This window comes from Ambystoma mexicanum, chromosome 5q, assembly GCF_040938575.1.
Source record: "Ambystoma mexicanum isolate Mex_15411 chromosome 5q, UKY_AmexF1_1, whole genome shotgun sequence".
Classification (NCBI taxonomy): domain Eukaryota; kingdom Metazoa; phylum Chordata; class Amphibia; order Caudata; family Ambystomatidae; genus Ambystoma; species Ambystoma mexicanum.
In genome coordinates, this window is record NC_090933.1 from 8,323,405 (window position 1) to 8,349,555 (window position 26,151).

Sequence of the window (26,151 nt, forward strand, 5' to 3'; positions counted from 1 at the left end):
AGGGGCTGAAGCCAACACCCTCCTGTGGTACCTCTCGGTAGGCAAACAGTAAGCATGAAACAAGAAGATCCCATTTTCTTCTCTGAGGCTCCTCCAGAGCCCCAATCATGCTCTTTAACGTCCTGTTGAAACGCCCCCCCAGACCATTGGTCTGGGGGTGGTATGCAGAAGAGAACCTGTAGGTGACCCCACATTCTTTCCACATAGCCTGCATATACTTCGACATAAAGTTGCTGCCATCATCCGGCACAACTTCTTTAGGGAAGCCAACCCTAGTAAATATGCCGAGTAAAGCTTCTGCAACTGACTTGGCAGTTACAGTTTTCCATGGAATGGCCTCAGGATACCTGGTTGCATGGTCGACCAGCACCAGGATAAACCTATTGCCCGAGGATGTTTGCGGGTCAAGGGGACCAACCATGTCGATCCCTACCCTTTCAAATGGTACCCCCACAACTGGGAGCGGTACCAACGGAGCTTGGATTGTCGTGCCAACCTTACCAGACAACTGGCAGGCGGCACAACTCCTGCAGTGACTTTCTACTTGCACCCCCATCTTGGGCCAGTAGAAGTGCATGGATAACCTTTGCTTGGTCCTCTTCATACCAAGGTGACCAGCAAGGGGAACTTCATGCGCCAACTGCAGGAGGAAGGGCCTAACAGCAAGGGGAACCACCAACCTCCTATGGTCTCCTTCTGTAGACTCTGTGGGCTCACTATACAGGAGTCCACCTTCCCAATAAATCCTATGCTTCCCAGGAGGTTCACCCTCAAGCTGGGAGCAGGCCTGTCTCCTTAGGCCTTCCAGAGATGGGCACTCACGTTGGCCTTTACTGAATTCGTCCCTATCAGGACCTCCTTCAACTAACAAGTCTTTTAGTTCAGGATGATCGTTGGGGTCGAATACTTCAGGCATCGCCACCTCCTCGTCAGGCCCGGGCGATTGACCAACTTCCTCCACCGCAGTGGTAGGCGAGCTCGGGGGAATATTCTCTTTCCCTCGTTTTGACTTGTAGACTCCTTTTGCCTTGGGTTTCCCCTTCGGCTGGGGCGGCGTATTGGACTTGGCCAATGCTGCCCGTGCTTGAGACCGTGTGTAGGGTCTTTCGGCAGTGTCTCCTACGAGCCCTAAAGCTCTGAGATCATTACCCAACAAGACCTTTCCTGGGACGTTTCTCTGAATGCTCACTGGAATCCTGACTGCTGTACCATTTAAAGTAAGATTTACAGGTATTACTGGAAACATACGGAGGGGGCCGTCAGCCAACTTAGTGGGCATCAGAGTAGCTCTGGCAACTTCCTCTGAGTCTACCAAGGTAGAATCCACTACAGTGCGACTGCACCCACTATCCCTAAGAGCTGGAGTATCCACTCCATTGATCAGCACACTGTCTTTAAAGTAGTGCTTGGTATTAACCGGAATCCTAGCATAAGCCTCTGCGACTTTAGGCTCCCAGGAACTCAGGGACACTAAAACTACCTCAGCCTCTATTCCGCTGGGAAATGAGTCTGAGGAGAAGGATGCTCCTGTAATCTCTTCTTCCTCATAGGAGGAGAAGGCCAGATTAGCGGAGTGGACCCCCAAAGGTCTAACCTTACAACGGGGATCCCCCTTCACATGGTCAGTTGCTCCACAAGAAAAACAAGCCCCAGTGGGTCTGTTTACGTAGGGAGGCTTATTGTAACCAGAGTTCTGTTGCGGAGGCGGACCTCCACTACCCTGTGAGTTCTCTTGTGTCTTACCCTTATTTTTCTTTTTGTGGCCCTTATGGGAAGAAGATTTCACATTTTCATCACCCTCCATATCTTTGGACTTTTTCCCTTCCTCCTGCTTACCAGGATGAGTTTTGTCCTTATGGGACACTCGATGTGACACCCATAAGTCTGCTGCAATGGCCAGCTTCTTAGGATCTATCTCCTTCGAATCGGCCAAATGCTGCTTAAGCTCCGGGGAAGAAGAACCAAAAATGTGTTCCAGCATGACAAGATTTATCATGCCTTCGAAGGTAGAAACCTTATAACCTTCGACCCAGCCAGTTAAGTTTTTCAAAGATTCAGCGACATAAGATACCCAAGTACCACCTTCCTTTTTCTTATACTCTCGAAAACGCTTTAAATATTGGGCCGGAGTCTTCCCAAATTTTAAAATGAGAGTTTGCTTTAACATTGCGAAATCAGCTCGCTCAGCCTTCGACATTTCCATAATGGCACTACAGCCAGAATGGGGCAGTCTACTGAGCAACCACGCAATCTTATCAGCATTGTCAACTTCTTGAACCTCGCATGCATACTCAAACGCATTCAGCCAGTCCATAATGTCATTCCTTTCTTCATACACACTGAGCAGATCTTTCGGAAACCGTGGATGAGAGGAAGCCCCAGACCCATGTCCAGGACCCTTGGACCCATTTGCAACCTGAAGCTTGGCCAGTTCCAACTGGTGATCCCTGTCTTTCTGTTTTTCTGCCTGTTCGATTTTTAGTTTGGCTATGCTGAATTCAAGCTCCTGCTGCCTAAACCGCAGCTCTTGCTTCTTGAATTCAAGCATAGCCTCCCCATCAGCACTGGCAGAGGAAACATTAGACATCTCGTCCTCCCTGTCCTCGTGGTCGCGATGGATCAGTGCAGCGGCAGAACCGTCGGTTCTACCAGTGAGAGCAGCCCCACCACCTTCTGCACTGTCCTCAGAAGTTATAGCGTCAAGCTGCGCTTCTTGCCACGCCACGATTCTTTGGATCATTTCCAATTTAGTGCCTTGAGAGGAAACACCTCTCTCCGCACACATCTTCTTCAATGTTTCTGATTTGGAAGCATTTAAAGTTAACAAGGTATTTGTTTCCATACTGTTTGATAGGACTATGGCCTTTTTAAAGTTATACTACAACAATTCACTACGTGTACTGGTTGGAATAACCTGAAATGCCTTAGTTCGAGCGCAACACTGGATACCTTCAGTCGTATCCCACCGCTGTACACCAATTTGTTAAGACGGATTTCTGAACTCTGTCCTGGTGGCGCAGAAGTTCAGAAGGCCAACCTAATTACTTGGAACAGGGTAACCTCTGGACGAGCCAGACCAATCAAGGTAGCGATCGCGGCGGTCAAGACTAGGTCTCAAGAGGGGTGAGGGTGACTGAAAGCCCGCAATGAGCACACAAAGCAAGAGCGCTTACAAACTACTCCAAACAGTTGTTATATAAAAAATAGATACACATTTATTTTAAGGCCTTTAAAATAATGACCGTAGCGAGAAAATCACAATATCACAATACTAAACCAACACATACCATATCAACACAATATATATACAAATACGACAGTCTTAAGCATTAGAGGCACAAAATGTGTAGTCCACCTGCAAGGGAAGGAAAACAGGCAGTGCGATAACGCTTTAGACTCAGTTCGCCTTCAGAGGCACCTAACTAGATGGAAGTCCGAGCCCTGCGAAGAGTGGAGCCTTGTGCTCAAAGTACCTGCCACGCCGGTGCCAACGGGCAAAAGGAGAAGCTCTTCGGAGGAAGTCAGGCAGTTCGGGTTAGTGCACAGCAGAAGGAGAACAGGTTCCGCAACTCAAGCGCAGCCTCCACAGCGGGCAGAAGCAGAGCGCGAGTACGGCCAAAAGGGTGCTGTTTTTACACAGCAGGGAAAAGCAATGGGATACTGCAGGAGGGCGACCAGATCCTAGCTAAACTACTCACCGGTCCCCGAAGCAAGCAGACCCAGGCTTCTCCACGTTAGTTTCAGCAGCTGGCAGGTTCAGAAGAGCAGGGAACGCCTCGTAGTCGTGTAGAGCAAAAAGATGTCCCAATCGACGAAACCGGCACAGTTTGTTGCCGCAGCAGGACAACAGAGCGGCCGTGTGTATTCGAGCCAAATGTACACTCCTCCCTTCAGACTTGGGAACGCCAAGTGTACGAAGCGTGGGAGAGTGACAAGGACTCGAAATACAACACAACCTGGCGGCGGTTACAGAGCAGGACTCCCTTGTAAGCTGGTCAGTCAACTGGATGGCCCAGAGACACTTCCGAAGGCTTACTTGGCAGGAGATGATGAAGTCGCCGGGAATAGCTGTTCCTGCTATTCCAAAGGTCGAAGCACCAGTACAGGCCTTCTGGTTCGATCAAAGGAGGAAAGGGTTTCACAGGACGACAGCAGTGCAAAGGAGGATTCCTTCAGCGGGTCACCAGCGATTCCTCGGTCCAGCCTCGTGGTTGCAGGACACTTGGCTCCTGTATTCCTTCGTTCGTGAGAACTCAGGAGATCGACAAGGTAGTGGTGTTTCCAGCCCCCTCTTATCCACGGTTCCCTTCGCGCCAAAACGGAGGGGAGCCAATGGGAGATCCGCTCATCAACACACATACCATACGTGGACCAATCATGGACCACGGTGGTCCCAGGCATTCACACTACCCTAGACTCTCTGGCACCCAGGATGTGTATTGGGACCAGACATCCCAGCCCACACCCTGGAGGCACACAAACGACATGTAGAAGCCCGCGAAAGCAACCACGTTTCGCGGGAAAGTACATGCCCAAATAAGGAAGGCCCCGGGTCGCTCGACCTGGGGAAGGTGAAGGGAGCAAGACGGTCAGTGGACAGGACAAAGGAGCCTCGTGGTCTGGCCATTTTGGGAGCCAGGCCACCATTTTGGGTTCAGTGCGAAAAACGTGCTCAGAACGCCAAAAGGAGCTCAAAATAAACAAAACGATCGCTGCCACCATTCCAGTCCCTGAATGACTTGCACCGATCAAATACCATCCTAAAAGAGTATCTAGGGCCCGTAGAAGGCTAGAGACCCAAGAGAGCTGTAACTTAGCTTACAGTGCCCTCTTGTGTCATGTTGCACTAAAGCCGCAACATGATAAAAGAAACTATGGGAAACAGCGTTCCCCGGTACTGACTGTCTTAAGGGCATGTCAGTTTCCCCGTAAGAAGGAGTGAAAGCCCAGAGGAGTGCGGCAGAAGGCTGCACTTCTCTGGCAAAGTCAAGAACAAGGTGAAAAACAACAGCAAAAAGTTTAGGGGTTGCCACATGGAAGGAAAATTACCTACAATTACGAAATCTTTCCTAACACATTCCATTCCTGAGACCCTTCTGATAGCATGAGATGTGATATCTCAATGCCTCTAAATACCAAACCTGAGATCCTACCTCTAACATGAAATGTGATATCCAACTCTTTCCCCTTCCAATCCTGAGAGCCTTCCTATAGCATGAGATGTGATATCCAAGTCCTTCCCATTCCAATCCTGAGACCCTTCCTATAGCTTGAGATGTGATATCCAACTCCTTCCCATTCCAATTCTGAGACCCTTCCTATACTCTGAGACTTGATATCTCAATGCTTCTAATACCAAACCTGAGACCCGTAATATAACATGAGATGTGATATCCAAATCCTTCCCCTTCCAAACCTTAGACCCTTCCTTTATCATGAGATGTGATATCCAACTCCTTCCCATTCCAATCCTGAGACCCTTCCGATAGCAGAGATGTGATATCTCAATGCTTATACCAAACCTGAGACCCTTCCTTTAGCATGAGATGTGATATCCAAATCCTTCACATTCCAATCCTGAGACCCTTCCTATAGCATGAGATGTGATATCTCAATGCTTCTAATACCAAACCTGAGACCCTCCCTATAGCATGAGATGTGATATCCAAGTCCTTCCCATTCCAATCCTGAGACCCTTCCGATAGCAGAGATGTGATATCTCAATGCTTATACCAAACCTGAGACCCTTCCTATGGCATGAGATGTGATATCCAACTCCTTGCCATTCAAATCCTGAGACCCTTCCTATAGCATGAGAAGGGATATCCAACTCCTTCCCAATCCAATCCTGAGACCCTTCCGATAGCAGAGACGTGATATCTCAATGCTTCTACCAAACCTGAGACCCTTCCTTTAGCATGAGATGTGATATCCAAATCCTTCACATTCCAATCCTGAGACCCTTCCTATAGCATGAGATGTGATATCTCAATGCTTCTAATACCAAACCTGAGATCCTTCCTATAACATGAGATGTGATATCCAATTCCTTCCCATTCCAAACCTGAGACCCTTCCTATTGGATGAGTTGTGATATCCAACTCCTTCCCATTCCAACCCTGAGACCCTTCCTATAGCATGAGATGTGATGTCTCAATGCTTCTAATACCAAACCTGAGATCCTTCCTATAACATGAGATGTGATATCCAACTCCTTCCATTCCAATCCTGAGACCCTTCCTACAGCATGCAATATGATATCTCAATGATTCTAATAACAAACCTGAGACCCGTCCTATAACATGAGATGGGATATCCAACTCCTTCCCATTCCAATCCTGAGACACTTCCGATAGCAGAGATGTGATATCTCAATGCTTATACCAAACCTGAGACCCTTCCTATAACACATGAGATGTGATATCCAAGTCCTTCCCATTCCAACCCTTAGACCCTTCCTACAGCATGCAATATGATATCTCAATGATTCTAATAACAAACCTGAGACCCGTCCTATAACATGAGATGGGATATCCAACTCCTTCCCATTCCAATCCTGAGACACTTCCGATAGCAGAGATGTGATATCTCAATGCTTATACCAAACCTGAGACCCTTCCTATAACATGAGATGTGATATCCAAATCCTTCCCGTTCCAAACCTGAGACCCTTCCTTTAGCATGAGATGTGATATCCAGCTCCTTCCCATTCCAATCCTGAGACACTTCCGATAGCATGAGATGTGATATCTCAATGCTTCTAATATCAAAACTGAGACCCTCCCTATAGCATGATATGTGATATATAAGTCCTTCCCATTCCAATCCTGAGACACTCCCTATAGCATGAGATGTGTTATCCAACTCTTTCCCATTCCAATCCTGAGACCCTTCCTATAGCATGAGATATGATATCTCAATACTTCTAATACCAAACGTGAGATCCTTCCGATAACATGAGATGTGATATCCAAATCCTTCCCCTTCCAAACCTGAGACCCTCCCTTTAGCATGAGATATGATATCCAACTCCTTCCCATTCCAATCCTGAGACCCTTCTGATAGCATGAGATGTGATATCTCAATGCTTCTAATACCAAACCTGAGATCCTTCCGATAGCATGAGATGTGATATCTCAATGCTTCTAATACCAAACCTGAGATCCTTCCTATAACATGAGATTTGATATCCAAATCCTTCCCCTTCCAAACCTGAGACCCTCCCTTTAGCATGAGATGTGATATCCAACTCCTTCCCATTCCATTCCTGAGACCCTTCTGATAGCATGAGATGTGATATCTCAATGCCTCTAATACCAAATCTGAGATCCTACCTCTAACATGAAATGTGATATCCAACTCTTTCCCCTTCCAAACCTGAGAGCCTTCCTATAGCATGAGATGTGATATCCAAGTCCTTCCCATTCCAATCCTGAGACCCTTCCTATAGCTTGAGATGTGATATCCAACTCCTTCCCATTCCAATTCTGAGACACTTCCTATACTCTGAGACTTGATATCTCAATGCTTCTAATACCAAACCTGAGACCCGTAATATAACATGAGATGTGATATCCAAATTCTTCCCCTTCCAAACCTTAGACCCTTCCTTTATCATGAGATGTGATATCCAACTCCTTCCCATTCCAATCCTGAGACCCTTCCGATATCATGAGATGTGATATCTCAAAGCTTCTAATATCAAACTTGAGACCCTCCCTATAGCATGAGATGTGATATCCAAGTCCTTCCCATTCCAATCCTGAGACCCTTCCTATAGCATGAGATGTGATATCTCAATGCTTCTAATACCAAACCTGAGACCCTTCCTATAACATGAGATGGGAATATCCAACTCCTTCCCATTCCAATCCTGAGACCCTTCCGATAGCAGAGATGTGATATCTCAATGCTTATACCAAACCTGAGACCCTTCCTATGGCATGAGATGTGATATCCAACTCCTTGCCATTCAAATCCTGAGACCCTTCCTATAGCATGAGAAGGGATATCCAACTCCTTCCCAATCCAATCCTGAGACCCTTCCGATAGCAGAGACGTGATATCTCAATGCTTCTACCAAACCTGAGACCCTTCCTTTAGCATGAGATGTGATATCCAAATCCTTCACATTCCAATCCTGAGACCCTTCCTATAGCATGAGATGTGATATCTCAATGCTTCTAATACCAAACCTGAGAACCTTTGCTATAACATGAGATGTGATATCCAATTCCTTCCCATTCCAAACCTGAGACCCTCCCTATTGGATGAGATGTGATATCCAACTCCTTCCCATTCCAACCCTGAGACCCTTCCTATAGCATGAGATGTGATGTCTCAATGCTTCTAATACCAAATCTGAGATCATTCCTATAACATGAGATGTGATATCCAACTCCTTCCATTCCAATCCTGAGACCCGTCCTATAGCATGAGATGTGATATCTCAATGCTTATACCAAACCTGAGACCCTTCCTATAGCATGAGATGTGATATCCAACTACTTCCCATTCCAATCCTGAGACCCTTCCTATAGCATGAGATGTGATATCTCAATGCTTCTAATACCAAACCTGAGATCCTTCCTCTAACATGAAATGTGATATCCAACTCCTTCCCTTTCCAAACCTAAGAGCCTATCTATAGCATGAGATGTGATATCCAAGTCCTTCCCATTCCAATCCTTAGACCCTTCCTACAGCATGCAATATGATATCTCAATGATTCTAATAACAACCCTGAGACCCGTCCTATAGCATGAGATATGATATCCAAGTCCTTCCCATTCCAATCCTGAGACCCTTTCTATAACATGAAATGTGATATCCAACTCCTTCCCATTCCAACCTGAGACCCTTCCTATAGCATGAGATGGGATATCCAACTTCTTCCAAATCCAATACTGATACCCTTCCGATAGCATGAGATGTGATATCCCAATGCTTCTACCAAACCTGAGACCCATACTATGGCATGAGATGTGATATCAAACTCCTTCCCATTCCAATCCTGAGACCCTTCCTATAGCTTGAGGTGTGATATCCAACTCCTTCCCATTCCAATTCTGAGACCCTTCTTATACCATGAGACTTGATATCTCAATGCTTCTAATACCAAACCTGAGACCCGTCCTATAACATGAGATGTGATATCCAAATCCTTCCCCTTCCAAACCTTAGACCCTTCCTTTATCATGAGATGTGATATCCAACTCCTTCCCATTCCAATCCTGAGACCCTTCCGATATCATGAGATTTGTTATCTCAATTCTTCTAATATCAAACTTGAGACCCTCCCTATAGCATGAGATGTGACATCCAAGTCCTTCCCATTCCAATCCTGAGACCCTTCCTATATCATGAGATGTGATATCTCTATGCTTCTAATACCAAACCTGAGACCCTTCCTATAACATGAGATGGGATATCCAACTCCTTCCCATTCCAATCCTGAGACCCTTCTGATAGCAGAGATGTGATATCTCAATGCTTATACCAAACCTGAGAACCTTCCTATGGCCTGAGATGTCATATACAACTCCTTCCCATTCCAATCCTGAGACCCTTCCTTTAGCATGAGATGTGATATCTCAATGCTTATACCAAATCTGAGACCCTTCCTATAGCATGAGATGTGATATCCAATTCCTTCCCATTCCAATCCTGAGACCCTTCCTATAGCATGAGATGTGATATCTCAATGCTTATACCAAACCTGAGAGCCTACCTATAGCATGAGATGTGATATCCAAGTCCATCCCATTCCAATCCTTAGACCCTTCCTACAGCATGCGATGTGATATCTCAATGATTCTAATACCAAACCAGAGACTCTTCCTATAACATGAGATGGGATATCCAACTCCTTCCCATTCCAATCCTGAGCCGCTTCCGATAGCAGAGATGTGATATCTCAATGCTTATACCAAACCTGAGACCCTTCCTATAACATGAGATGTGATATCCAACTCCTTCCCGTTCCAAACCTGAGACACTAACTATAGCATATGTGATATCCAACTCCTTCCCATTCCAAACATGAGACCCTTCCTATAGCAAGAAAGTAATATCCAACTCCTACCCATTCCAATCCTGAGACCCTTCCTATAGCAAGAGATGTGATATCCAAATCCTTCCCATTCCAATCCTGAGACCCTTCCTATAACATGAGATGTGATATCCAACTCCTTCCCATTCCAACCTGAGACACTTCCTATAGCATGAGAAGGGATATCCAACTCCTTCCCAATCCAATCCTGAGACCCTTCCGATAGCAGAGATGGCATGAGATGTGATATCCAACTCCTTGCCATTCAAATCCTGAGACCCTTCCTATAGCATGAGATGTGATATCTCTATGCTTCTAATACCAAACCTGAGACCCTTCCTATAACATGAGATGGGATATCCAACTCCTTCCCATTCCAATCCTGAGACCCTTCCGATAGCAGAGATGTGATATCTCAATGCTTATACCAAACCTGAGAACCTTCCTATGGCCTGAGATGTCATATACAACTCCTTCCCATTCCAATCCTGAGACCCTTCCTTTAGCATGAGATGTGATATCTCAATGCTTATACCAAATCTGAGACCCTTCCTATAGCATGAGATGTGATATCCAATTCCTTCCCATTCCAATCCTGAGACCCTTCCTATAGCATGAGATGTGATATCTCAATGCTTATACCAAACCTGAGAGCCTACCTATAGCATGAGATGTGATATCCAAGTCCATCCCATTCCAATCCTTAGACCCATCCTACAGCATGCGATGTGATATCTCAATGATTCTAATACCAAACCAGAGACTCTTCCTATAACATGAGATGGGATATCCAACTCCTTCCCATTCCAATCCTGAGCCGCTTCCGATAGCAGAGATGTGATATCTCAATGCTTATACCAAACCTGAGACCCTTCCTATAACATGAGATGTGATATCCAACTCCTTCCCGTTCCAAACCTGAGACACTAACTATAGCATATGTGATATCCAACTCCTTCCCATTCCAAACATGAGACCCTTCCTATAGCAAGAAAGTAATATCCAACTCCTACCCATTCCAATGCTGAGACCCTTCCTATAGCAAGAGATGTGATATCCAAATCCTTCCCATTCCAATCCTGAGACCCTTCCTATAACATGAGATGTGATATCCAACTCCTTCCCATTCCAACCTGAGACACTTCCTATAGCATGAGAAGGGATATCCAACTCCTTCCCAATCCAATCCTGAGACCCTTCCGATAGCAGAGACGTGATATCTCAATGCTTCTACCAAACCTGAGACCCTTCCTTTAGCATGAGATGTGATATCCAAATCCTTCACATTCCAATCCTGAGACCCTTCCTATAGCATGAGATGTGATATCTCAATGCTTCTAATACCAAACCTGAGATCCTTCCTATAACATGAGATGTGATATCCAATTCCTTCCCATTCCAAACCTGAGACCCTTCCTATTGGATGAGATGTGATATCCAACTCCTTCCCATTCCAACCCTGAGACTCTTCCTATAGCATGAGATGTGATGTCTCAATGCTTCTAATACCAAACCTGAGATCCTTCCTATAACATGAGATGTGATATCCAACTCCTTCCATTCCAATCCTGAGACCCGTCCTATAGCATGAGATGTGATATCTCAATGCATATACCAAACCTGAGACCCTTCCTATAGCATGAGATGTGATATCCAACTGCTTCCCATTCCAATCCTGAGACCCTTCCTATAGCATGAGATGTGATATCTCAATGCTTCTAATACCAAACCTGAGATCCTTCCTCTAACATGAAATGTGATATCCAACTCCTTCCCTTTCCAAACCTAAGAGCCTATCTATAGCATGAGATGTGATATCCAAGTCCTTCCCATTCCAACCCTTAGACCCTTCCTACAGCATGCAATATGATATCTCAATGATTCTAATAACAAACCTGAGACCCGTCCTATAACATGAGATGGGATATCCAACTCCTTCCCATTCCAATCCTGAGACACTTCCGATAGCAGAGATGTGATATCTCAATGCTTATACCAAACCAGAGACCCTTCCTATAACATGAGATGTGATATCCAAATCCTTCCCGTTCCAAACCTGAGACCCTTCCTTTAGCATGAGATGTGATATCCAGCACCTTCCCATTCCAATCCTGAGACACTTCCGATAGCATGAGATGTGATATCTCAATGCTTCTAATATCAAAACTGAGACCCTCCCTATAGCATGATATGTGATATCTAAGTCCTTCCCATTCCAATCCTGAGACCCTCCCTATAGCATGAGATGTGATATCCAACCCCTTCCCATTCCAATCCTGAGACCCTTCCTATAGCATGAGATATGATATCTCAATACTTCTAATACCAAACGTGAGATCCTTCCGATAACATGAGATGTGATATCCAAATCCTTCCCCTTCCAAACCTGAGACCCTCCCTTTAGCATGAGATGTGATATCCAACTCCTTCCTATTCCAATCCTGAGACTCTTCTGATAGCATGAGATGTGATATCTAAATGCTTCTAATACCAAACCTGAGATCCTTCCGATAGCATGAGATGTGATATCTCAATGCTTCTAATACCAAACCTGAGACCCTTCCTATAACATGAGATGGGAATATCCAACTCCTTCCCATTCCAATCCTGAGACCCTTCCGATAGCAGAGATGTGATATCTCAATGCTTATACCAAACCTGAGACCCTTCCTATGGCATGAGATGTGATATCCAACTCCTTGCCATTCAAATCCTGAGACCCTTCCTATAGCATGAGAAGGGATATCCAACTCCTTCCCAATCCAATCCTGAGACCCTTCCGATAGCAGAGACGTGATATCTCAATGCTTCTACCAAACCTGAGACCCTTCCTTTAGCATGAGATGTGATATCCAAATCCTTCACATTCCAATCCTGAGACCCTTCCTATAGCATGAGATGTGATATCTCAATGCTTCTAATACCAAACCTGAGATCCTTCCTATAACATGAGATGTGATATCCAATTCCTTCCCATTCCAAACCTGAGACCCTTCCTATTGGATGAGATGTGATATCCAACTCCTTCCCATTCCAACCCTGAGACCCTTCCTATAGCATGAGATGTGATGTCTCAATGCTTCTAATACCAAATCTGAGATCATTCCTATAACATGAGATGTGATATCCAACTCCTTCCATTCCAATCCTGAGACCCGTCCTATAGCATGAGATGTGATATCTCAATGCTTATACCAAACCTGAGACCCTTCCTATAGCATGAGATGTGATATCCAACTACTTCCCATTCCAATCCTGAGACCCTTCCTATAGCATGAGATGTGATATCTCAATGCTTCTAATACCAAACCTGAGATCCTTCCTCTAACATGAAATGTGATATCCAACTCCTTCCCTTTCCAAACCTAAGAGCCTATCTATAGCATGAGATGTGATATCCAAGTCCTTCCCATTCCAATCCTTAGACCCTTCCTACAGCATGCAATATGATATCTCAATGATTCTAATAACAAACCTGAGACCCGTCCTATAGCATGAGATATGATATCCAAGTCCTTCCCATTCCAATCCTGAGACCCTTTCTATAACATGAAATGTGATATCCAACTCCTTCCCATTCCAACCTGAGACCCTTCCTATAGCATGAGATGGGATATCCAACTTCTTCCAAATCCAATACTGATACCCTTCCGATAGCATGAGATGTGATATCCCAATGCTTCTACCAAACCTGAGACCCATACTATGGCATGAGATGTGATATCAAACTCCTTCCCATTCCAATCCTGAGACCCTTCCTATAGCTTGAGGTGTGATATCCAACTCCTTCCCATTCCAATTCTGAGACCCTTCTTATACCATGAGACTTGATATCTCAATGCTTCTAATACCAAACCTGAGACCCGTCCTATAACATGAGATGTGATATCCAAATCCTTCCCCTTCCAAACCTTAGACCCTTCCTTTATCATGAGATGTGATATCCAACTCCTTCCCATTCCAATCCTGAGACCCTTCCGATATCATGAGATTTGTTATCTCAATTCTTCTAATATCAAACTTGAGACCCTCCCTATAGCATGAGATGTGACATCCAAGTCCTTCCCATTCCAATCCTGAGACCCTTCCTATATCATGAGATGTGATATCTCTATGCTTCTAATACCAAACCTGAGACCCTTCCTATAACATGAGATGGGATATCCAACTCCTTCCCATTCCAATCCTGAGACCCTTCCGATAGCAGAGATGTGATATCTCAATGCTTATACCAAACCTGAGAACCTTCCTATGGCCTGAGATGTCATATACAACTCCTTCCCATTCCAATCCTGAGACCCTTCCTTTAGCATGAGATGTGATATCTCAATGCTTATACCAAATCTGAGACCCTTCCTATAGCATGAGATGTGATATCCAATTCCTTCCCATTCCAATCCTGAGACCCTTCCTATAGCATGAGATGTGATATCTCAATGCTTATACCAAACCTGAGAGCCTACCTATAGCATGAGATGTGATATCCAAGTCCATCCCATTCCGATCCTGAGCCGCTTCCGATAGCAGAGATGTGATATCTCAATGCTTATACCAAACCTGAGACCCTTCCTATAACATGAGATGTGATATCCAACTCCTTCCCGTTCCAAACCTGAGACACTAACTATAGCATATGTGATATCCAACTCCTTCCCATTCCAAACATGAGACCCTTCCTATAGCAAGAAAGTAATATCCAACTCCTACCCATTCCAATCCTGAGACCCTTCCTATAGCAAGAGATGTGATATCCAAATCCTTCCCATTCCAATCCTGAGACCCTTCCTATAACATGAGATGTGATATCCAACTCCTTCCCATTCCAACCTGAGACACTTCCTATAGCATGAGAAGGGATATCCAACTCCTTCCCAATCCAATCCTGAGACCCTTCCGATAGCAGAGATGGCATGAGATGTGATATCCAACTCCTTGCCATTCAAATCCTGAGACCCTTCCTATAGCATGAGATGTGATATCTCTATGCTTCTAATACCAAACCTGAGACCCTTCCTATAACATGAGATGGGATATCCAACTCCTTCCCATTCCAATCCTGAGACCCTTCCGATAGCAGAGATGTGATATCTCAATGCTTATACCAAACCTGAGAACCTTTCTATGGCCTGAGATGTCATATACAACTCCTTCCCATTCCAATCCTGAGATCCTTCCTATAGCATGAGATGTGATATCTCAATGCGTATACCAAATCTGAGACCCTTCCTATAGCATGAGATGTGATATCCAATTCCTTCCCATTCCAATCCTGAGACCCTTCCTATAGCATGAGATGTGATATCTCAATGCTTATACCAAACCTGAGAGCCTACCTATAGCATGAGATGTGATATCCAAGTCCATCCCATTCCAATCCTTAGACCCATCCTACAGCATGCGATGTGATATCTCAATGATTCTAATACCAAACCAGAGACTCTTCCTATAACATGAGATGGGATATCCAACTCCTTCCCATTCCAATCCTGAGCCGCTTCCGATAGCAGAGATGTGATATCTCAATGCTTATACCAAACCTGAGACCCTTCCTATAACATGAGATGTGATATCCAACTCCTTCCCGTTCCAAACCTGAGACACTAACTATAGCATATGTGATATCCAACTCCTTCCCATTCCAAACATGAGACCCTTCCTATAGCAAGAAAGTAATATCCAACTCCTACCCATTCCAATGCTGAGACCCTTCCTATAGCAAGAGATGTGATATCCAAATCCTTCCCATTCCAATCCTGAGACCCTTCCTATAACATGAGATGTGATATCCAACTCCTTCCCATTCCAACCTGAGACACTTCCTATAGCATGAGAAGGGATATCCAACTCCTTCCCAATCCAATCCTGAGACCCTTCCGATAGCAGAGATGTGATATCTCAATGCTTATACCAAACCTGAGACCCTTTCTATGGCATGAGATGTGATATCCAACTCCTTCCCAATCCAATCCTGAGACCCTTCCGATAGCAGAGACGTGATATCTCAATGCTTCTACCAAACCTGAGACCCTTCCTTTAGCATGAGATGTGATATCCAAATCCTTCACATTCCAATCCTGAGACCCTTCCTATAGCATGAGATGTGATATCTCAATGCTTCTAATACCAAACCTGAGATCCTTCCTATAACATGAGATGTGATATCCAATTCCTTCCCATTCCAAACCTGAGACCCTTCCTATTGGATGAGATGTGATATCCAACTCCTTCCCATTCCAACCCTGAGACCCTTCCTATAGCATGAGATGTGATGTCTCAATGCTTCTAATACCAAACCTGAGATCCTTCCTATAACATGAGATGTGATATCCAACTCCTTCCATTCCAATCCTGAGACCCGTCCTATAGCATGAGATGTGATATCTCAATGCATATACCAAACCTGAGACCCTTCCTATAGCATGAGATGTGATATCCAACTGCTTCCCATTCCAATCCTGAGACCCTTCCTATAGCATGAGATGTGATATCTCAATGCTTCTAATACCAAACCTGAGATCCTTCCTCTAACATGAAATGTGATATCCAACTCCTTCCCTTTCCAAACCTAAGAGCCTATCTATAGCATGAGATGTGATATCCAAGTCCTTCCCATTCCAACCCTTAGACCCTTCCTACAGCATGCAATATGATATCTCAATGATTCTAATAACAAACCTGAGACCCGTCCTATAACATGAGATGGGATATCCAACTCCTTCCCATTCCAATCCTGAGACACTTCCGATAGCAGAGATGTGATATCTCAATGCTTATACCAAACCAGAGACCCTTCCTATAACATGAGATGTGATATCCAAATCCTTCCCGTTCCAAACCTGAGACCCTTCCTTTAGCATGAGATGTGATATCCAGCACCTTCCCATTCCAATCCTGAGACACTTCCGATAGCATGAGATGTGATATCTCAATGCTTCTAATATCAAAACTGAGACCCTCCCTATAGCATGATATGTGATATCTAAGTCCTTCCCATTCCAATCCTGAGACCCTCCCTATAGCATGAGATGTGATATCCAACTCCTTCCCATTCCAATCCTGAGACCCTTCCTATAGCATGAGATATGATATCTCAATACTTCTAATACCAAACGTGAGATCCTTCCGATAACATGAGATGTGATATCCAAATCCTTCCCCTTCCAAACCTGAGACCCTCCCTTTAGCATGAGATGTGATATCCAACTCCTTCCTATTCCAATCCTGAGACTCTTCTGATAGCATGAGATGTGATATCTAAATGCTTCTAATACCAAACCTGAGATCCTTCCGATAGCATGAGATGTGATATCTCAATGCTTCTAATACCAAACCTGAGATCCTTCCTATAACATGAGATGTGATATCCAAATCCTTCCCCTTCCAAACCTGAGACCCTCCCGTTAGCATGAGATGTGATATCCAACTCCTTCCCATTCCATTCCTGAGACCCTTCTGATAGCATGAGATGTGATATCTCAATGCCTCTAATACCAAACCTGAGATCCTACCTCTAACATGAAATGTGATATCCAACTCTTTCCCCTTCCAAACCTGAGAGCCTTCCTATAGCATGAGATGTGATATCCAAGTCCTTCCCATTCCAATCCTGAGACCCTTCCTATAGCTTGAGATGTGATATCCAACTCCTTCCCATTCCAATTCTGAGACCCTTCCTATACTATGAGACTTGATATCTCAATGCTTCTAATACCAAACGTGAGACCCGTAATATAACATGAGATGTGATATCCAAATCCTTCCCCTTCCAAACCTTAGACCCTTCCTTTATCATGAGATGTGATATCCAACTCCTTCCCATTCCAATCCTGAGACCCTTCCGATATCATGAGATGTGATATCTCAAAGCTTCTAATATCAAACTTGAGACCCTCCCTATCGCATGAGATGTGATATCCAAGTCCTTCCCATTCCAATCCTGAGACCCTTCCTATAGCATGAGATGTGATATCTCAATGCTTCTAATACCAAACCTGAGACCCTTCCTATAACATGAGATGGGAATATCCAACTACTTCCCATTCCAATCCTGAGACCCTTCCGATAGCAGAGATGTGATATCTCAATGCTTATACCAAACCTGAGATCCTTCCTATAACATGAGATGTGATATCCAACTCCTTCCCATTCCAATCCTGAGACACTTCCTATAGCATGAGATGTGATATCTCACTGCTTATACCAAACCTGAGACCCTTCCCATAGCATGAGATGTGATATCCAAGTCCTTCCCATTCCAGTCCTGAGACACTTCCTATAGCATGAGATGTGATATCCAACTCCTTCCCATTCCAATCCTGAGACCCTTCCTATAGCATGAGATATGATATCTCAATACTTCTAATACCAAACGTGAGATCCTTCCGATAACATGAGATGTGATATCCAAATCCTTCCCCTTCCAAACCTGAGACCCTCCCTTTAGCATGAGATGTGATATCCAACTCCTTCCCATTCCAATCCTGAGACCCTTCTGATAGCATGAGATGTGATATCTCAATGCTTCTAATACCAAACCTGAGATCCTTCCGATAGCATGAGATGTGATATCTCAATGCTTCTAATACCAAACCTGAGATCCTTCCTATAACATGAGATGTGATATCCAAATCCTTCCCCTTCCAAACCTGAGACCCTCCCTTTAGCATGAGATGTGATATCCAACTCCTTCCCATTCCATTCCTGAGACCCTTCTGATAGCATGAGATGTGATATCTCAATGCCTCTAATACCAAACCTGAGATCCTACCTCTAACATGAAATGTGATATCCAACTCTTTCCCCTTCCAAACCTGAGAGCCTTCCTATAGCATGAGATGTGATATCCAAGTCCTTCCCATTCCAATCCTGAGACCCTTCCTATAGCTTGAGATGTGATATCCAACTCCTTCCCATTCCAATTCTGAGATTCTTCCTATACTCTGAGACTTGATATCTCAATGCTTCTAATACCAAACCTGAGACCCGTAATATAACATGAGATGTGATATCCAAATCCTTCCCCTTCCAAACCTTAGACCCTTCCTTTATCATGAGATGTGATATCCAACTCCTTCCCATTCCAATCCTGAGACCCTTCCGATATCATGAGATGTGATATCTCAAAGCTTCTAATATCAAACTTGAGACCCTCCCTATAGCATGAGATGTGATATCCAAGTCCTTCCCATTCCAATCCTGAGACCCTTCCTATAGCATGAGATGTGATATCTCAATGCTTCTAATACCAAACCTGAGACCCTTCCTATAACATGAGATGGGAATATCCAACTCCTTCCCATTCCAATCCTGAGACCCTTCCGATAGCAGAGATGTGATATCTCAATGCTTATACCAAACCTGAGACCCTTCCTATGGCATGAGATGTGATATCCAACTCCTTGCCATTCAAATCCTGAGACCCTTCCGATAGCAGAGACGTGATATCTCAATGCTTCTACCAAACCTGAGACCCTTCCTTTAGCATGAGATGTGATATCCAAATCCTTCACATTCCAATCCTGAGACCCTTCCTATAGCATGAGATGTGATATCTCAATGCTTCTAATACCAAACCTGAGATCCTTCCTATAACATGAGATGTGATATCCAGGTCCTTCCCATTCCAATCCTTAGACCCTTCCTACAGCATGCAATATGATATCTCAATGATTCTAATAACAAACCTGAGACCCGTCCTATAGCATGAGATATGATATCCAAGTCCTTCCCATTCCAATCCTGAGACCCTTCCTATAACATGAAATGTGATATCCAACTCCTTCCCATTCCAACCTGAGACCCTTCCTATAGCATGAGATGGGATATCCAACTTCTTCCAAGTCCAATACTGATACCCTTCCGATAGCATGAGATGTGATATCTCAATGCTTATACCAAACCTGAGACCCTTCCTATAGCATGAGATGTGATATCCAACTACTTCCCATTCCAATCCTGAGACCCTTCCTATAGCATGAGATGTGATATCTCAATGCTTCTAATACCAAACCTGAGATCCTTCCTCTAACATGAAATGTGATATCCAACTCCTTCCCTTTCCAAACCTAAGAGCCTATCTATAGCATGAGATGTGATATCCAGGTCCTTCCCATTCCAATCCTTAGACCCTTCCTACAGCATGCAATATGATATCTCAATGATTCTAATAACAAACCTGAGACCCGTCCTATAACATGAGATGTGATATCCAAATCCTTCCCCTTCCAAACCTTAGACCCTTCCTTTATCATGAGATATGATATCCAAGTCCTTCCCATTCCAATCCTGAGACCCTTCCTATAACATGAAATGTGATATCCAACTCCTTCCCATTCCAACCTGAGACCCTTCCTATAGCATGAGATGGGATATCCAACTTCTTCCAAGTCCAATACTGATACCCTTCCGATAGCATGAGATGTGATATCCCAATGCTTCTACCAAACCTGAGACCCATACTATGGCATGAGATGTGATATCAAACTCCTTCCCATTCCAATCCTGAGACCCTTCCTATAGCTTGAGGTGTGATATCCAACTCCTTCCCATTCCAATTCTGAGACCCTTCTTATACCATGAGACTTGATATCTCAATGCTTCTAATACCAAACCTGAGACCCGTCCTATAACATGAGATGTGATATCCAAATCCTTCCCCTTCCAAACCTTAGACCCTTCCTTTATCATGAGATGTGATATCCAACTCCTTCCCATTCCAATCCTGAGACCCTTCCGATATCATGAGATTTGTTATCTCAATGCTTCTAATATCAAACTTGAGACCCTCCCTATAGCATGATGTGACATCCAAGTCCTTCCCATTCCAATCCTGAGACCCTTCCTATAGTATGAGATGTGATATCTCTATGCTTCTAATACCAAACCTGAGACCCTTCCTATAACATGAGATGGGATATCCAACTCCTTCCCATTCCAATCCTGAGACCTTTCCGATAGCAGAGATGTGATATCTCAATGCTTATACCAAACCTGAGAACCTTCCTATGGCCTGAGATGTCATATACAACTCCTTCCCATTCCAATCCTGAGACCCTTCCTTTAGCATGAGATGTGATATCTCAATGCTTATACCAAATCTGAGACCCTTCCTATAGCATGAGATGTGATATGCAATTCCTTCCCATTCCAATCCTGAGACCCTTCCTATAGCATGAGATGTGATATCTCAATGCTTATACCAAACCTGAGAGCCTACCTATAGCATGAGATGTGATATCCAAGTCCATCCCATTCCAATCCTTAGACCCTTCCTACAGCATGCGATGTGATATCTCAATGATTCTAATACCAAACCAGAGACTCTTCCTATAACATGAGATGGGATATCCAACTCCTTCCCATTCCAATCCTGAGCCGCTTCCGATAGCAGAGATCTGATATCTCAATGCTTATACCAAACCTGAGACCCTTCCTATAACATGAGATGTGATATCCAACTCCTTCCCGTTCCAAACCTGAGACACTAACTATAGCATATGTGATATCCAACTCCTTCCCATTCCAAACATGAGACACTAACTATAGCAAGAAAGTAATATCCAACTCCTACCCATTCCAATCCTGAGACCCTTCCTATAGCAAGAGATGTGATATCCAAATCCTTCCCATTCCAATCCTGAGACCCTTCCTATAACATGAGATGTGATATCCAACTCCTTCCCATTCCAACCTGAGACACTTCCTATAGCATGAGAAGGGATATTCAACTCCTTCCCAATCCAATCCTGAGACCCTTCCGATAGCAGAGATGTGATATCTCAATGCTTATACCAAACCTGAGACCCTTCCTATGGCATGAAATGTGATATCCAACTCCTTGCCATTCAAATCCTGAGACCCTTCCTATAGCATGAGAAGGGATATCCAACTCCTTCCCAATCCAATCCTGAGACCCTTCCGATAGCAGAGACGTGATATCTCAATGCTTCTACCAAACCTGAGACCCTTCCTTTAGCATGAGATGTGATATCCAAATCCTTCACATTCCAATCCTGAGACCCTTCCTATAGCATGAGATGTGATATCTCAATGCTTCTAATACCAAACCTGAGATCCTTCCTATAACATGAGATGTGATATCCAATTCCTTCCCATTCCAAACCTGAGACCCTTCCTATAGCTTGAGGTGTGATATCCAACTCCTTCCCATTCCAATTCTGAGACCCTTCTTATACCATGAGACTTGATATCTCAATGCTTCTAATACCAAACCTGAGACCCGTCCTATAACATGAGATGTGATATCCAAATCCTTCCCCTTCCAAACCTTAGACCCTTCCTTTATCATGAGATGTGATATCCAACTCCTTCCCATTCCAATCCTGAGACCCTTCCGATATCATGAGATTTGTTATCTCAATTCTTCTAATATCAAACTTGAGACCCTCCCTATAGCATGAGATGTGACATCCAAGTCCTTCCCATTCCAATCCTGAGACCCTTCCTATATCATGAGATGTGATATCTCTATGCTTCTAATACCAAACCTGAGACCCTTCCTATAACATGAGATGGGATATCCAACTCCTTCCCATTCCAATCCTGAGACCCTTCCGATAGCAGAGATGTGATATCTCAATGCTTATACCAAACCTGAGAACCTTCCTATGGCCTGAGATGTCATATACAACTCCTTCCCATTCCAATCCTGAGACCCTTCCTTTAGCATGAGATGTGATATCTCAATGCTTATACCAAATCTGAGACCCTTCCTATAGCATGAGATGTGATATCCAATTCCTTCCCATTCCAATCCTGAGACCCTTCCTATAGCATGAGATGTGATATCTCAATGCTTATACCAAACCTGAGAGCCTACCTATAGCATGAGATGTGATATCCAAGTCCATCCCATTCCAATCCTGAGCCGCTTCCGATATCAGAGATGTGATATCTCAATGCTTATACCAAACCTGAGACCCTTCCTATAACATGAGATGTGATATCCAACTCCTTCCCGTTCCAAACCTGAGACACTAACTATAGCATATGTGATATCCAACTCCTTCCCATTCCAAACATGAGACCCTTCCTATAGCAAGAAAGTAATATCCAACTCCTACCCATTCCAATCCTGAGACCCTTCCTATAGCAAGAGATGTGATATCCAAATCCTTCCCATTCCAATCCTGAGACCCTTCCTATAACATGAGATGTGATATCCAACTCCTTCCCATTCCAACCTGAGACACTTCCTATAGCATGAGAAGGGATATCCAACTCCTTCCCAATCCAATCCTGAGACCCTTCCGATAGCAGAGATGGCATGAGATGTGATATCCAACTCCTTGCCATTCAAATCCTGAGACCCTTCCTATAGCATGAGATGTGATATCTCTATGCTTCTAATACCAAACCTGAGACCCTTCCTATAACATGAGATGGGATATCCAACTCCTTCCCATTCCAATCCTGAGACCCTTCCGATAGCAGAGATGTGATATCTCAATGCTTATACCAAACCTGAGAACCTTCCTATGGCCTGAGATGTCATATACAACTCCTTCCCATTCCAATCCTGAGATCCTTCCTATAGCATGAGATGTGATATCTCAATGCGTATACCAAATCTGAGACCCTTCCTATAGCATGAGATGTGATATCCAATTCCTTCCCATTCCAATCCTGAGACCCTTCCTATAGCATGAGATGTGATATCTCAATGCTTATACCAAACCTGAGAGCCTACCTATAGCATGAGATGTGATATCCAAGTCCATCCCATTCCAATCCTTAGACCCATCCTACAGCATGCGATGTGATATCTCAATGATTCTAATACCAAACCAGAGACTCTTCCTATAACATGAGATGGGATATCCAACTCCTTCCCATTCCAATCCTGAGCCGCTTCCGATAGCAGAGATGTGATATCTCAATGCTTATACCAAACCTGAGACCCTTCCTATAACATGAGATGTGATATCCAACTCCTTCCCGTTCCAAACCTGAGACACTAACTATAGCATATGTGATATCCAACTCCTTCCCATTCCAAACATGAGACCCTTCCTATAGCAAGAAAGTAATATCCAACTCCTACCCATTCCAATGCTGAGACCCTTCCTATAGCAAGAGATGTGATATCCAAATCCTTCCCATTCCAATCCTGAGACCCTTCCTATAACATGAGATGTGATATCCAACTCCTTCCCATTCCAACCTGAGACACTTCCTATAGCATGAGAAGGGATATCCAACTCCTTCCCAATCCAATCCTGAGACCCTTCCGATAGCAGAGATGTGATATCTCAATGCTTATACCAAACCTGAGACCCTTTCTATGGCATGAGATGTGATATCCAACTCCTTCCCAATCCAATCCTGAGACCCTTCCGATAGCAGAGACGTGATATCTCAATGCTTCTACCAAACCTGAGACCCTTCCTTTAGCATGAGATGTGATATCCAAATCCTTCACATTCCAATCCTGAGACCCTTCCTATAGCATGAGATGTGATATCTCAATGCTTCTAATACCAAACCTGAGATCCTTCCTATAACATGAGATGTGATATCCAATTCCTTCCCATTCCAAACCTGAGACCCTTCCTATTGGATGAGATGTGATATCCAACTCCTTCCCATTCCAACCCTGAGACCCTTCCTATAGCATGAGATGTGATGTCTCAATGCTTCTAATACCAAACCTGAGATCCTTCCTATAACATGAGATGTGATATCCAACTCCTTCCATTCCAATCCTGAGACCCGTCCTATAGCATGAGATGTGATATCTCAATGCATATACCAAACCTGAGACCCTTCCTATAGCATGAGATGTGATATCCAACTGCTTCCCATTCCAATCCTGAGACCCTTCCTATAGCATGAGATGTGATATCTCAATGCTTCTAATACCAAACCTGAGATCCTTCCTCTAACATGAAATGTGATATCCAACTCCTTCCCTTTCCAAACCTAAGAGCCTATCTATAGCATGAGATGTGATATCCAAGTCCTTCCCATTCCAACCCTTAGACCCTTCCTACAGCATGCAATATGATATCTCAATGATTCTAATAACAAACCTGAGACCCGTCCTATAACATGAGATGGGATATCCAACTCCTTCCCATTCCAATCCTGAGACACTTCCGATAGCAGAGATGTGATATCTCAATGCTTATACCAAACCAGAGACCCTTCCTATAACATGAGATGTGATATCCAAATCCTTCCCGTTCCAAACCTGAGACCCTTCCTTTAGCATGAGATGTGATATCCAGCACCTTCCCATTCCAATCCTGAGACACTTCCGATAGCATGAGATGTGATATCTCAATGCTTCTAATATCAAAACTGAGACCCTCCCTATAGCATGATATGTGATATCTAAGTCCTTCCCATTCCAATCCTGAGACCCTCCCTATAGCATGAGATGTGATATCCAACTCCTTCCCATTCCAATCCTGAGACCCTTCCTATAGCATGAGATATGATATCTCAATACTTCTAATACCAAACGTGAGATCCTTCCGATAACATGAGATGTGATATCCAAATCCTTCCCCTTCCAAACCTGAGACCCTCCCTTTAGCATGAGATGTGATATCCAACTCCTTCCTATTCCAATCCTGAGACTCTTCTGATAGCATGAGATGTGATATCTAAATGCTTCTAATACCAAACCTGAGATCCTTCCGATAGCATGAGATGTGATATCTCAATGCTTCTAATACCAAACCTGAGATCCTTCCTATAACATGAGATGTGATATCCAAATCCTTCCCCTTCCAAACCTGAGACCCTCCCTTTAGCATGAGATGTGATATCCAACTCCTTCCCATTCCATTCCTGAGACCCTTCTGATAGCATGAGATGTGATATCTCAATGCCTCTAATACCAAACCTGAGATCCTACCTCTAACATGAAATGTGATATCCAACTCTTTCCCCTTCCAAACCTGAGAGCCTTCCTATAGCATGAGATGTGATATCCAAGTCCTTCCCATTCCAATCCTGAGACCCTTCCTATAGCTTGAGATGTGATATCCAACTCCTTCCCATTCCAATTCTGAGAACCTTCCTATACTATGAGACTTGATATCTCAATGCTTCTAATACCAAACGTGAGACCC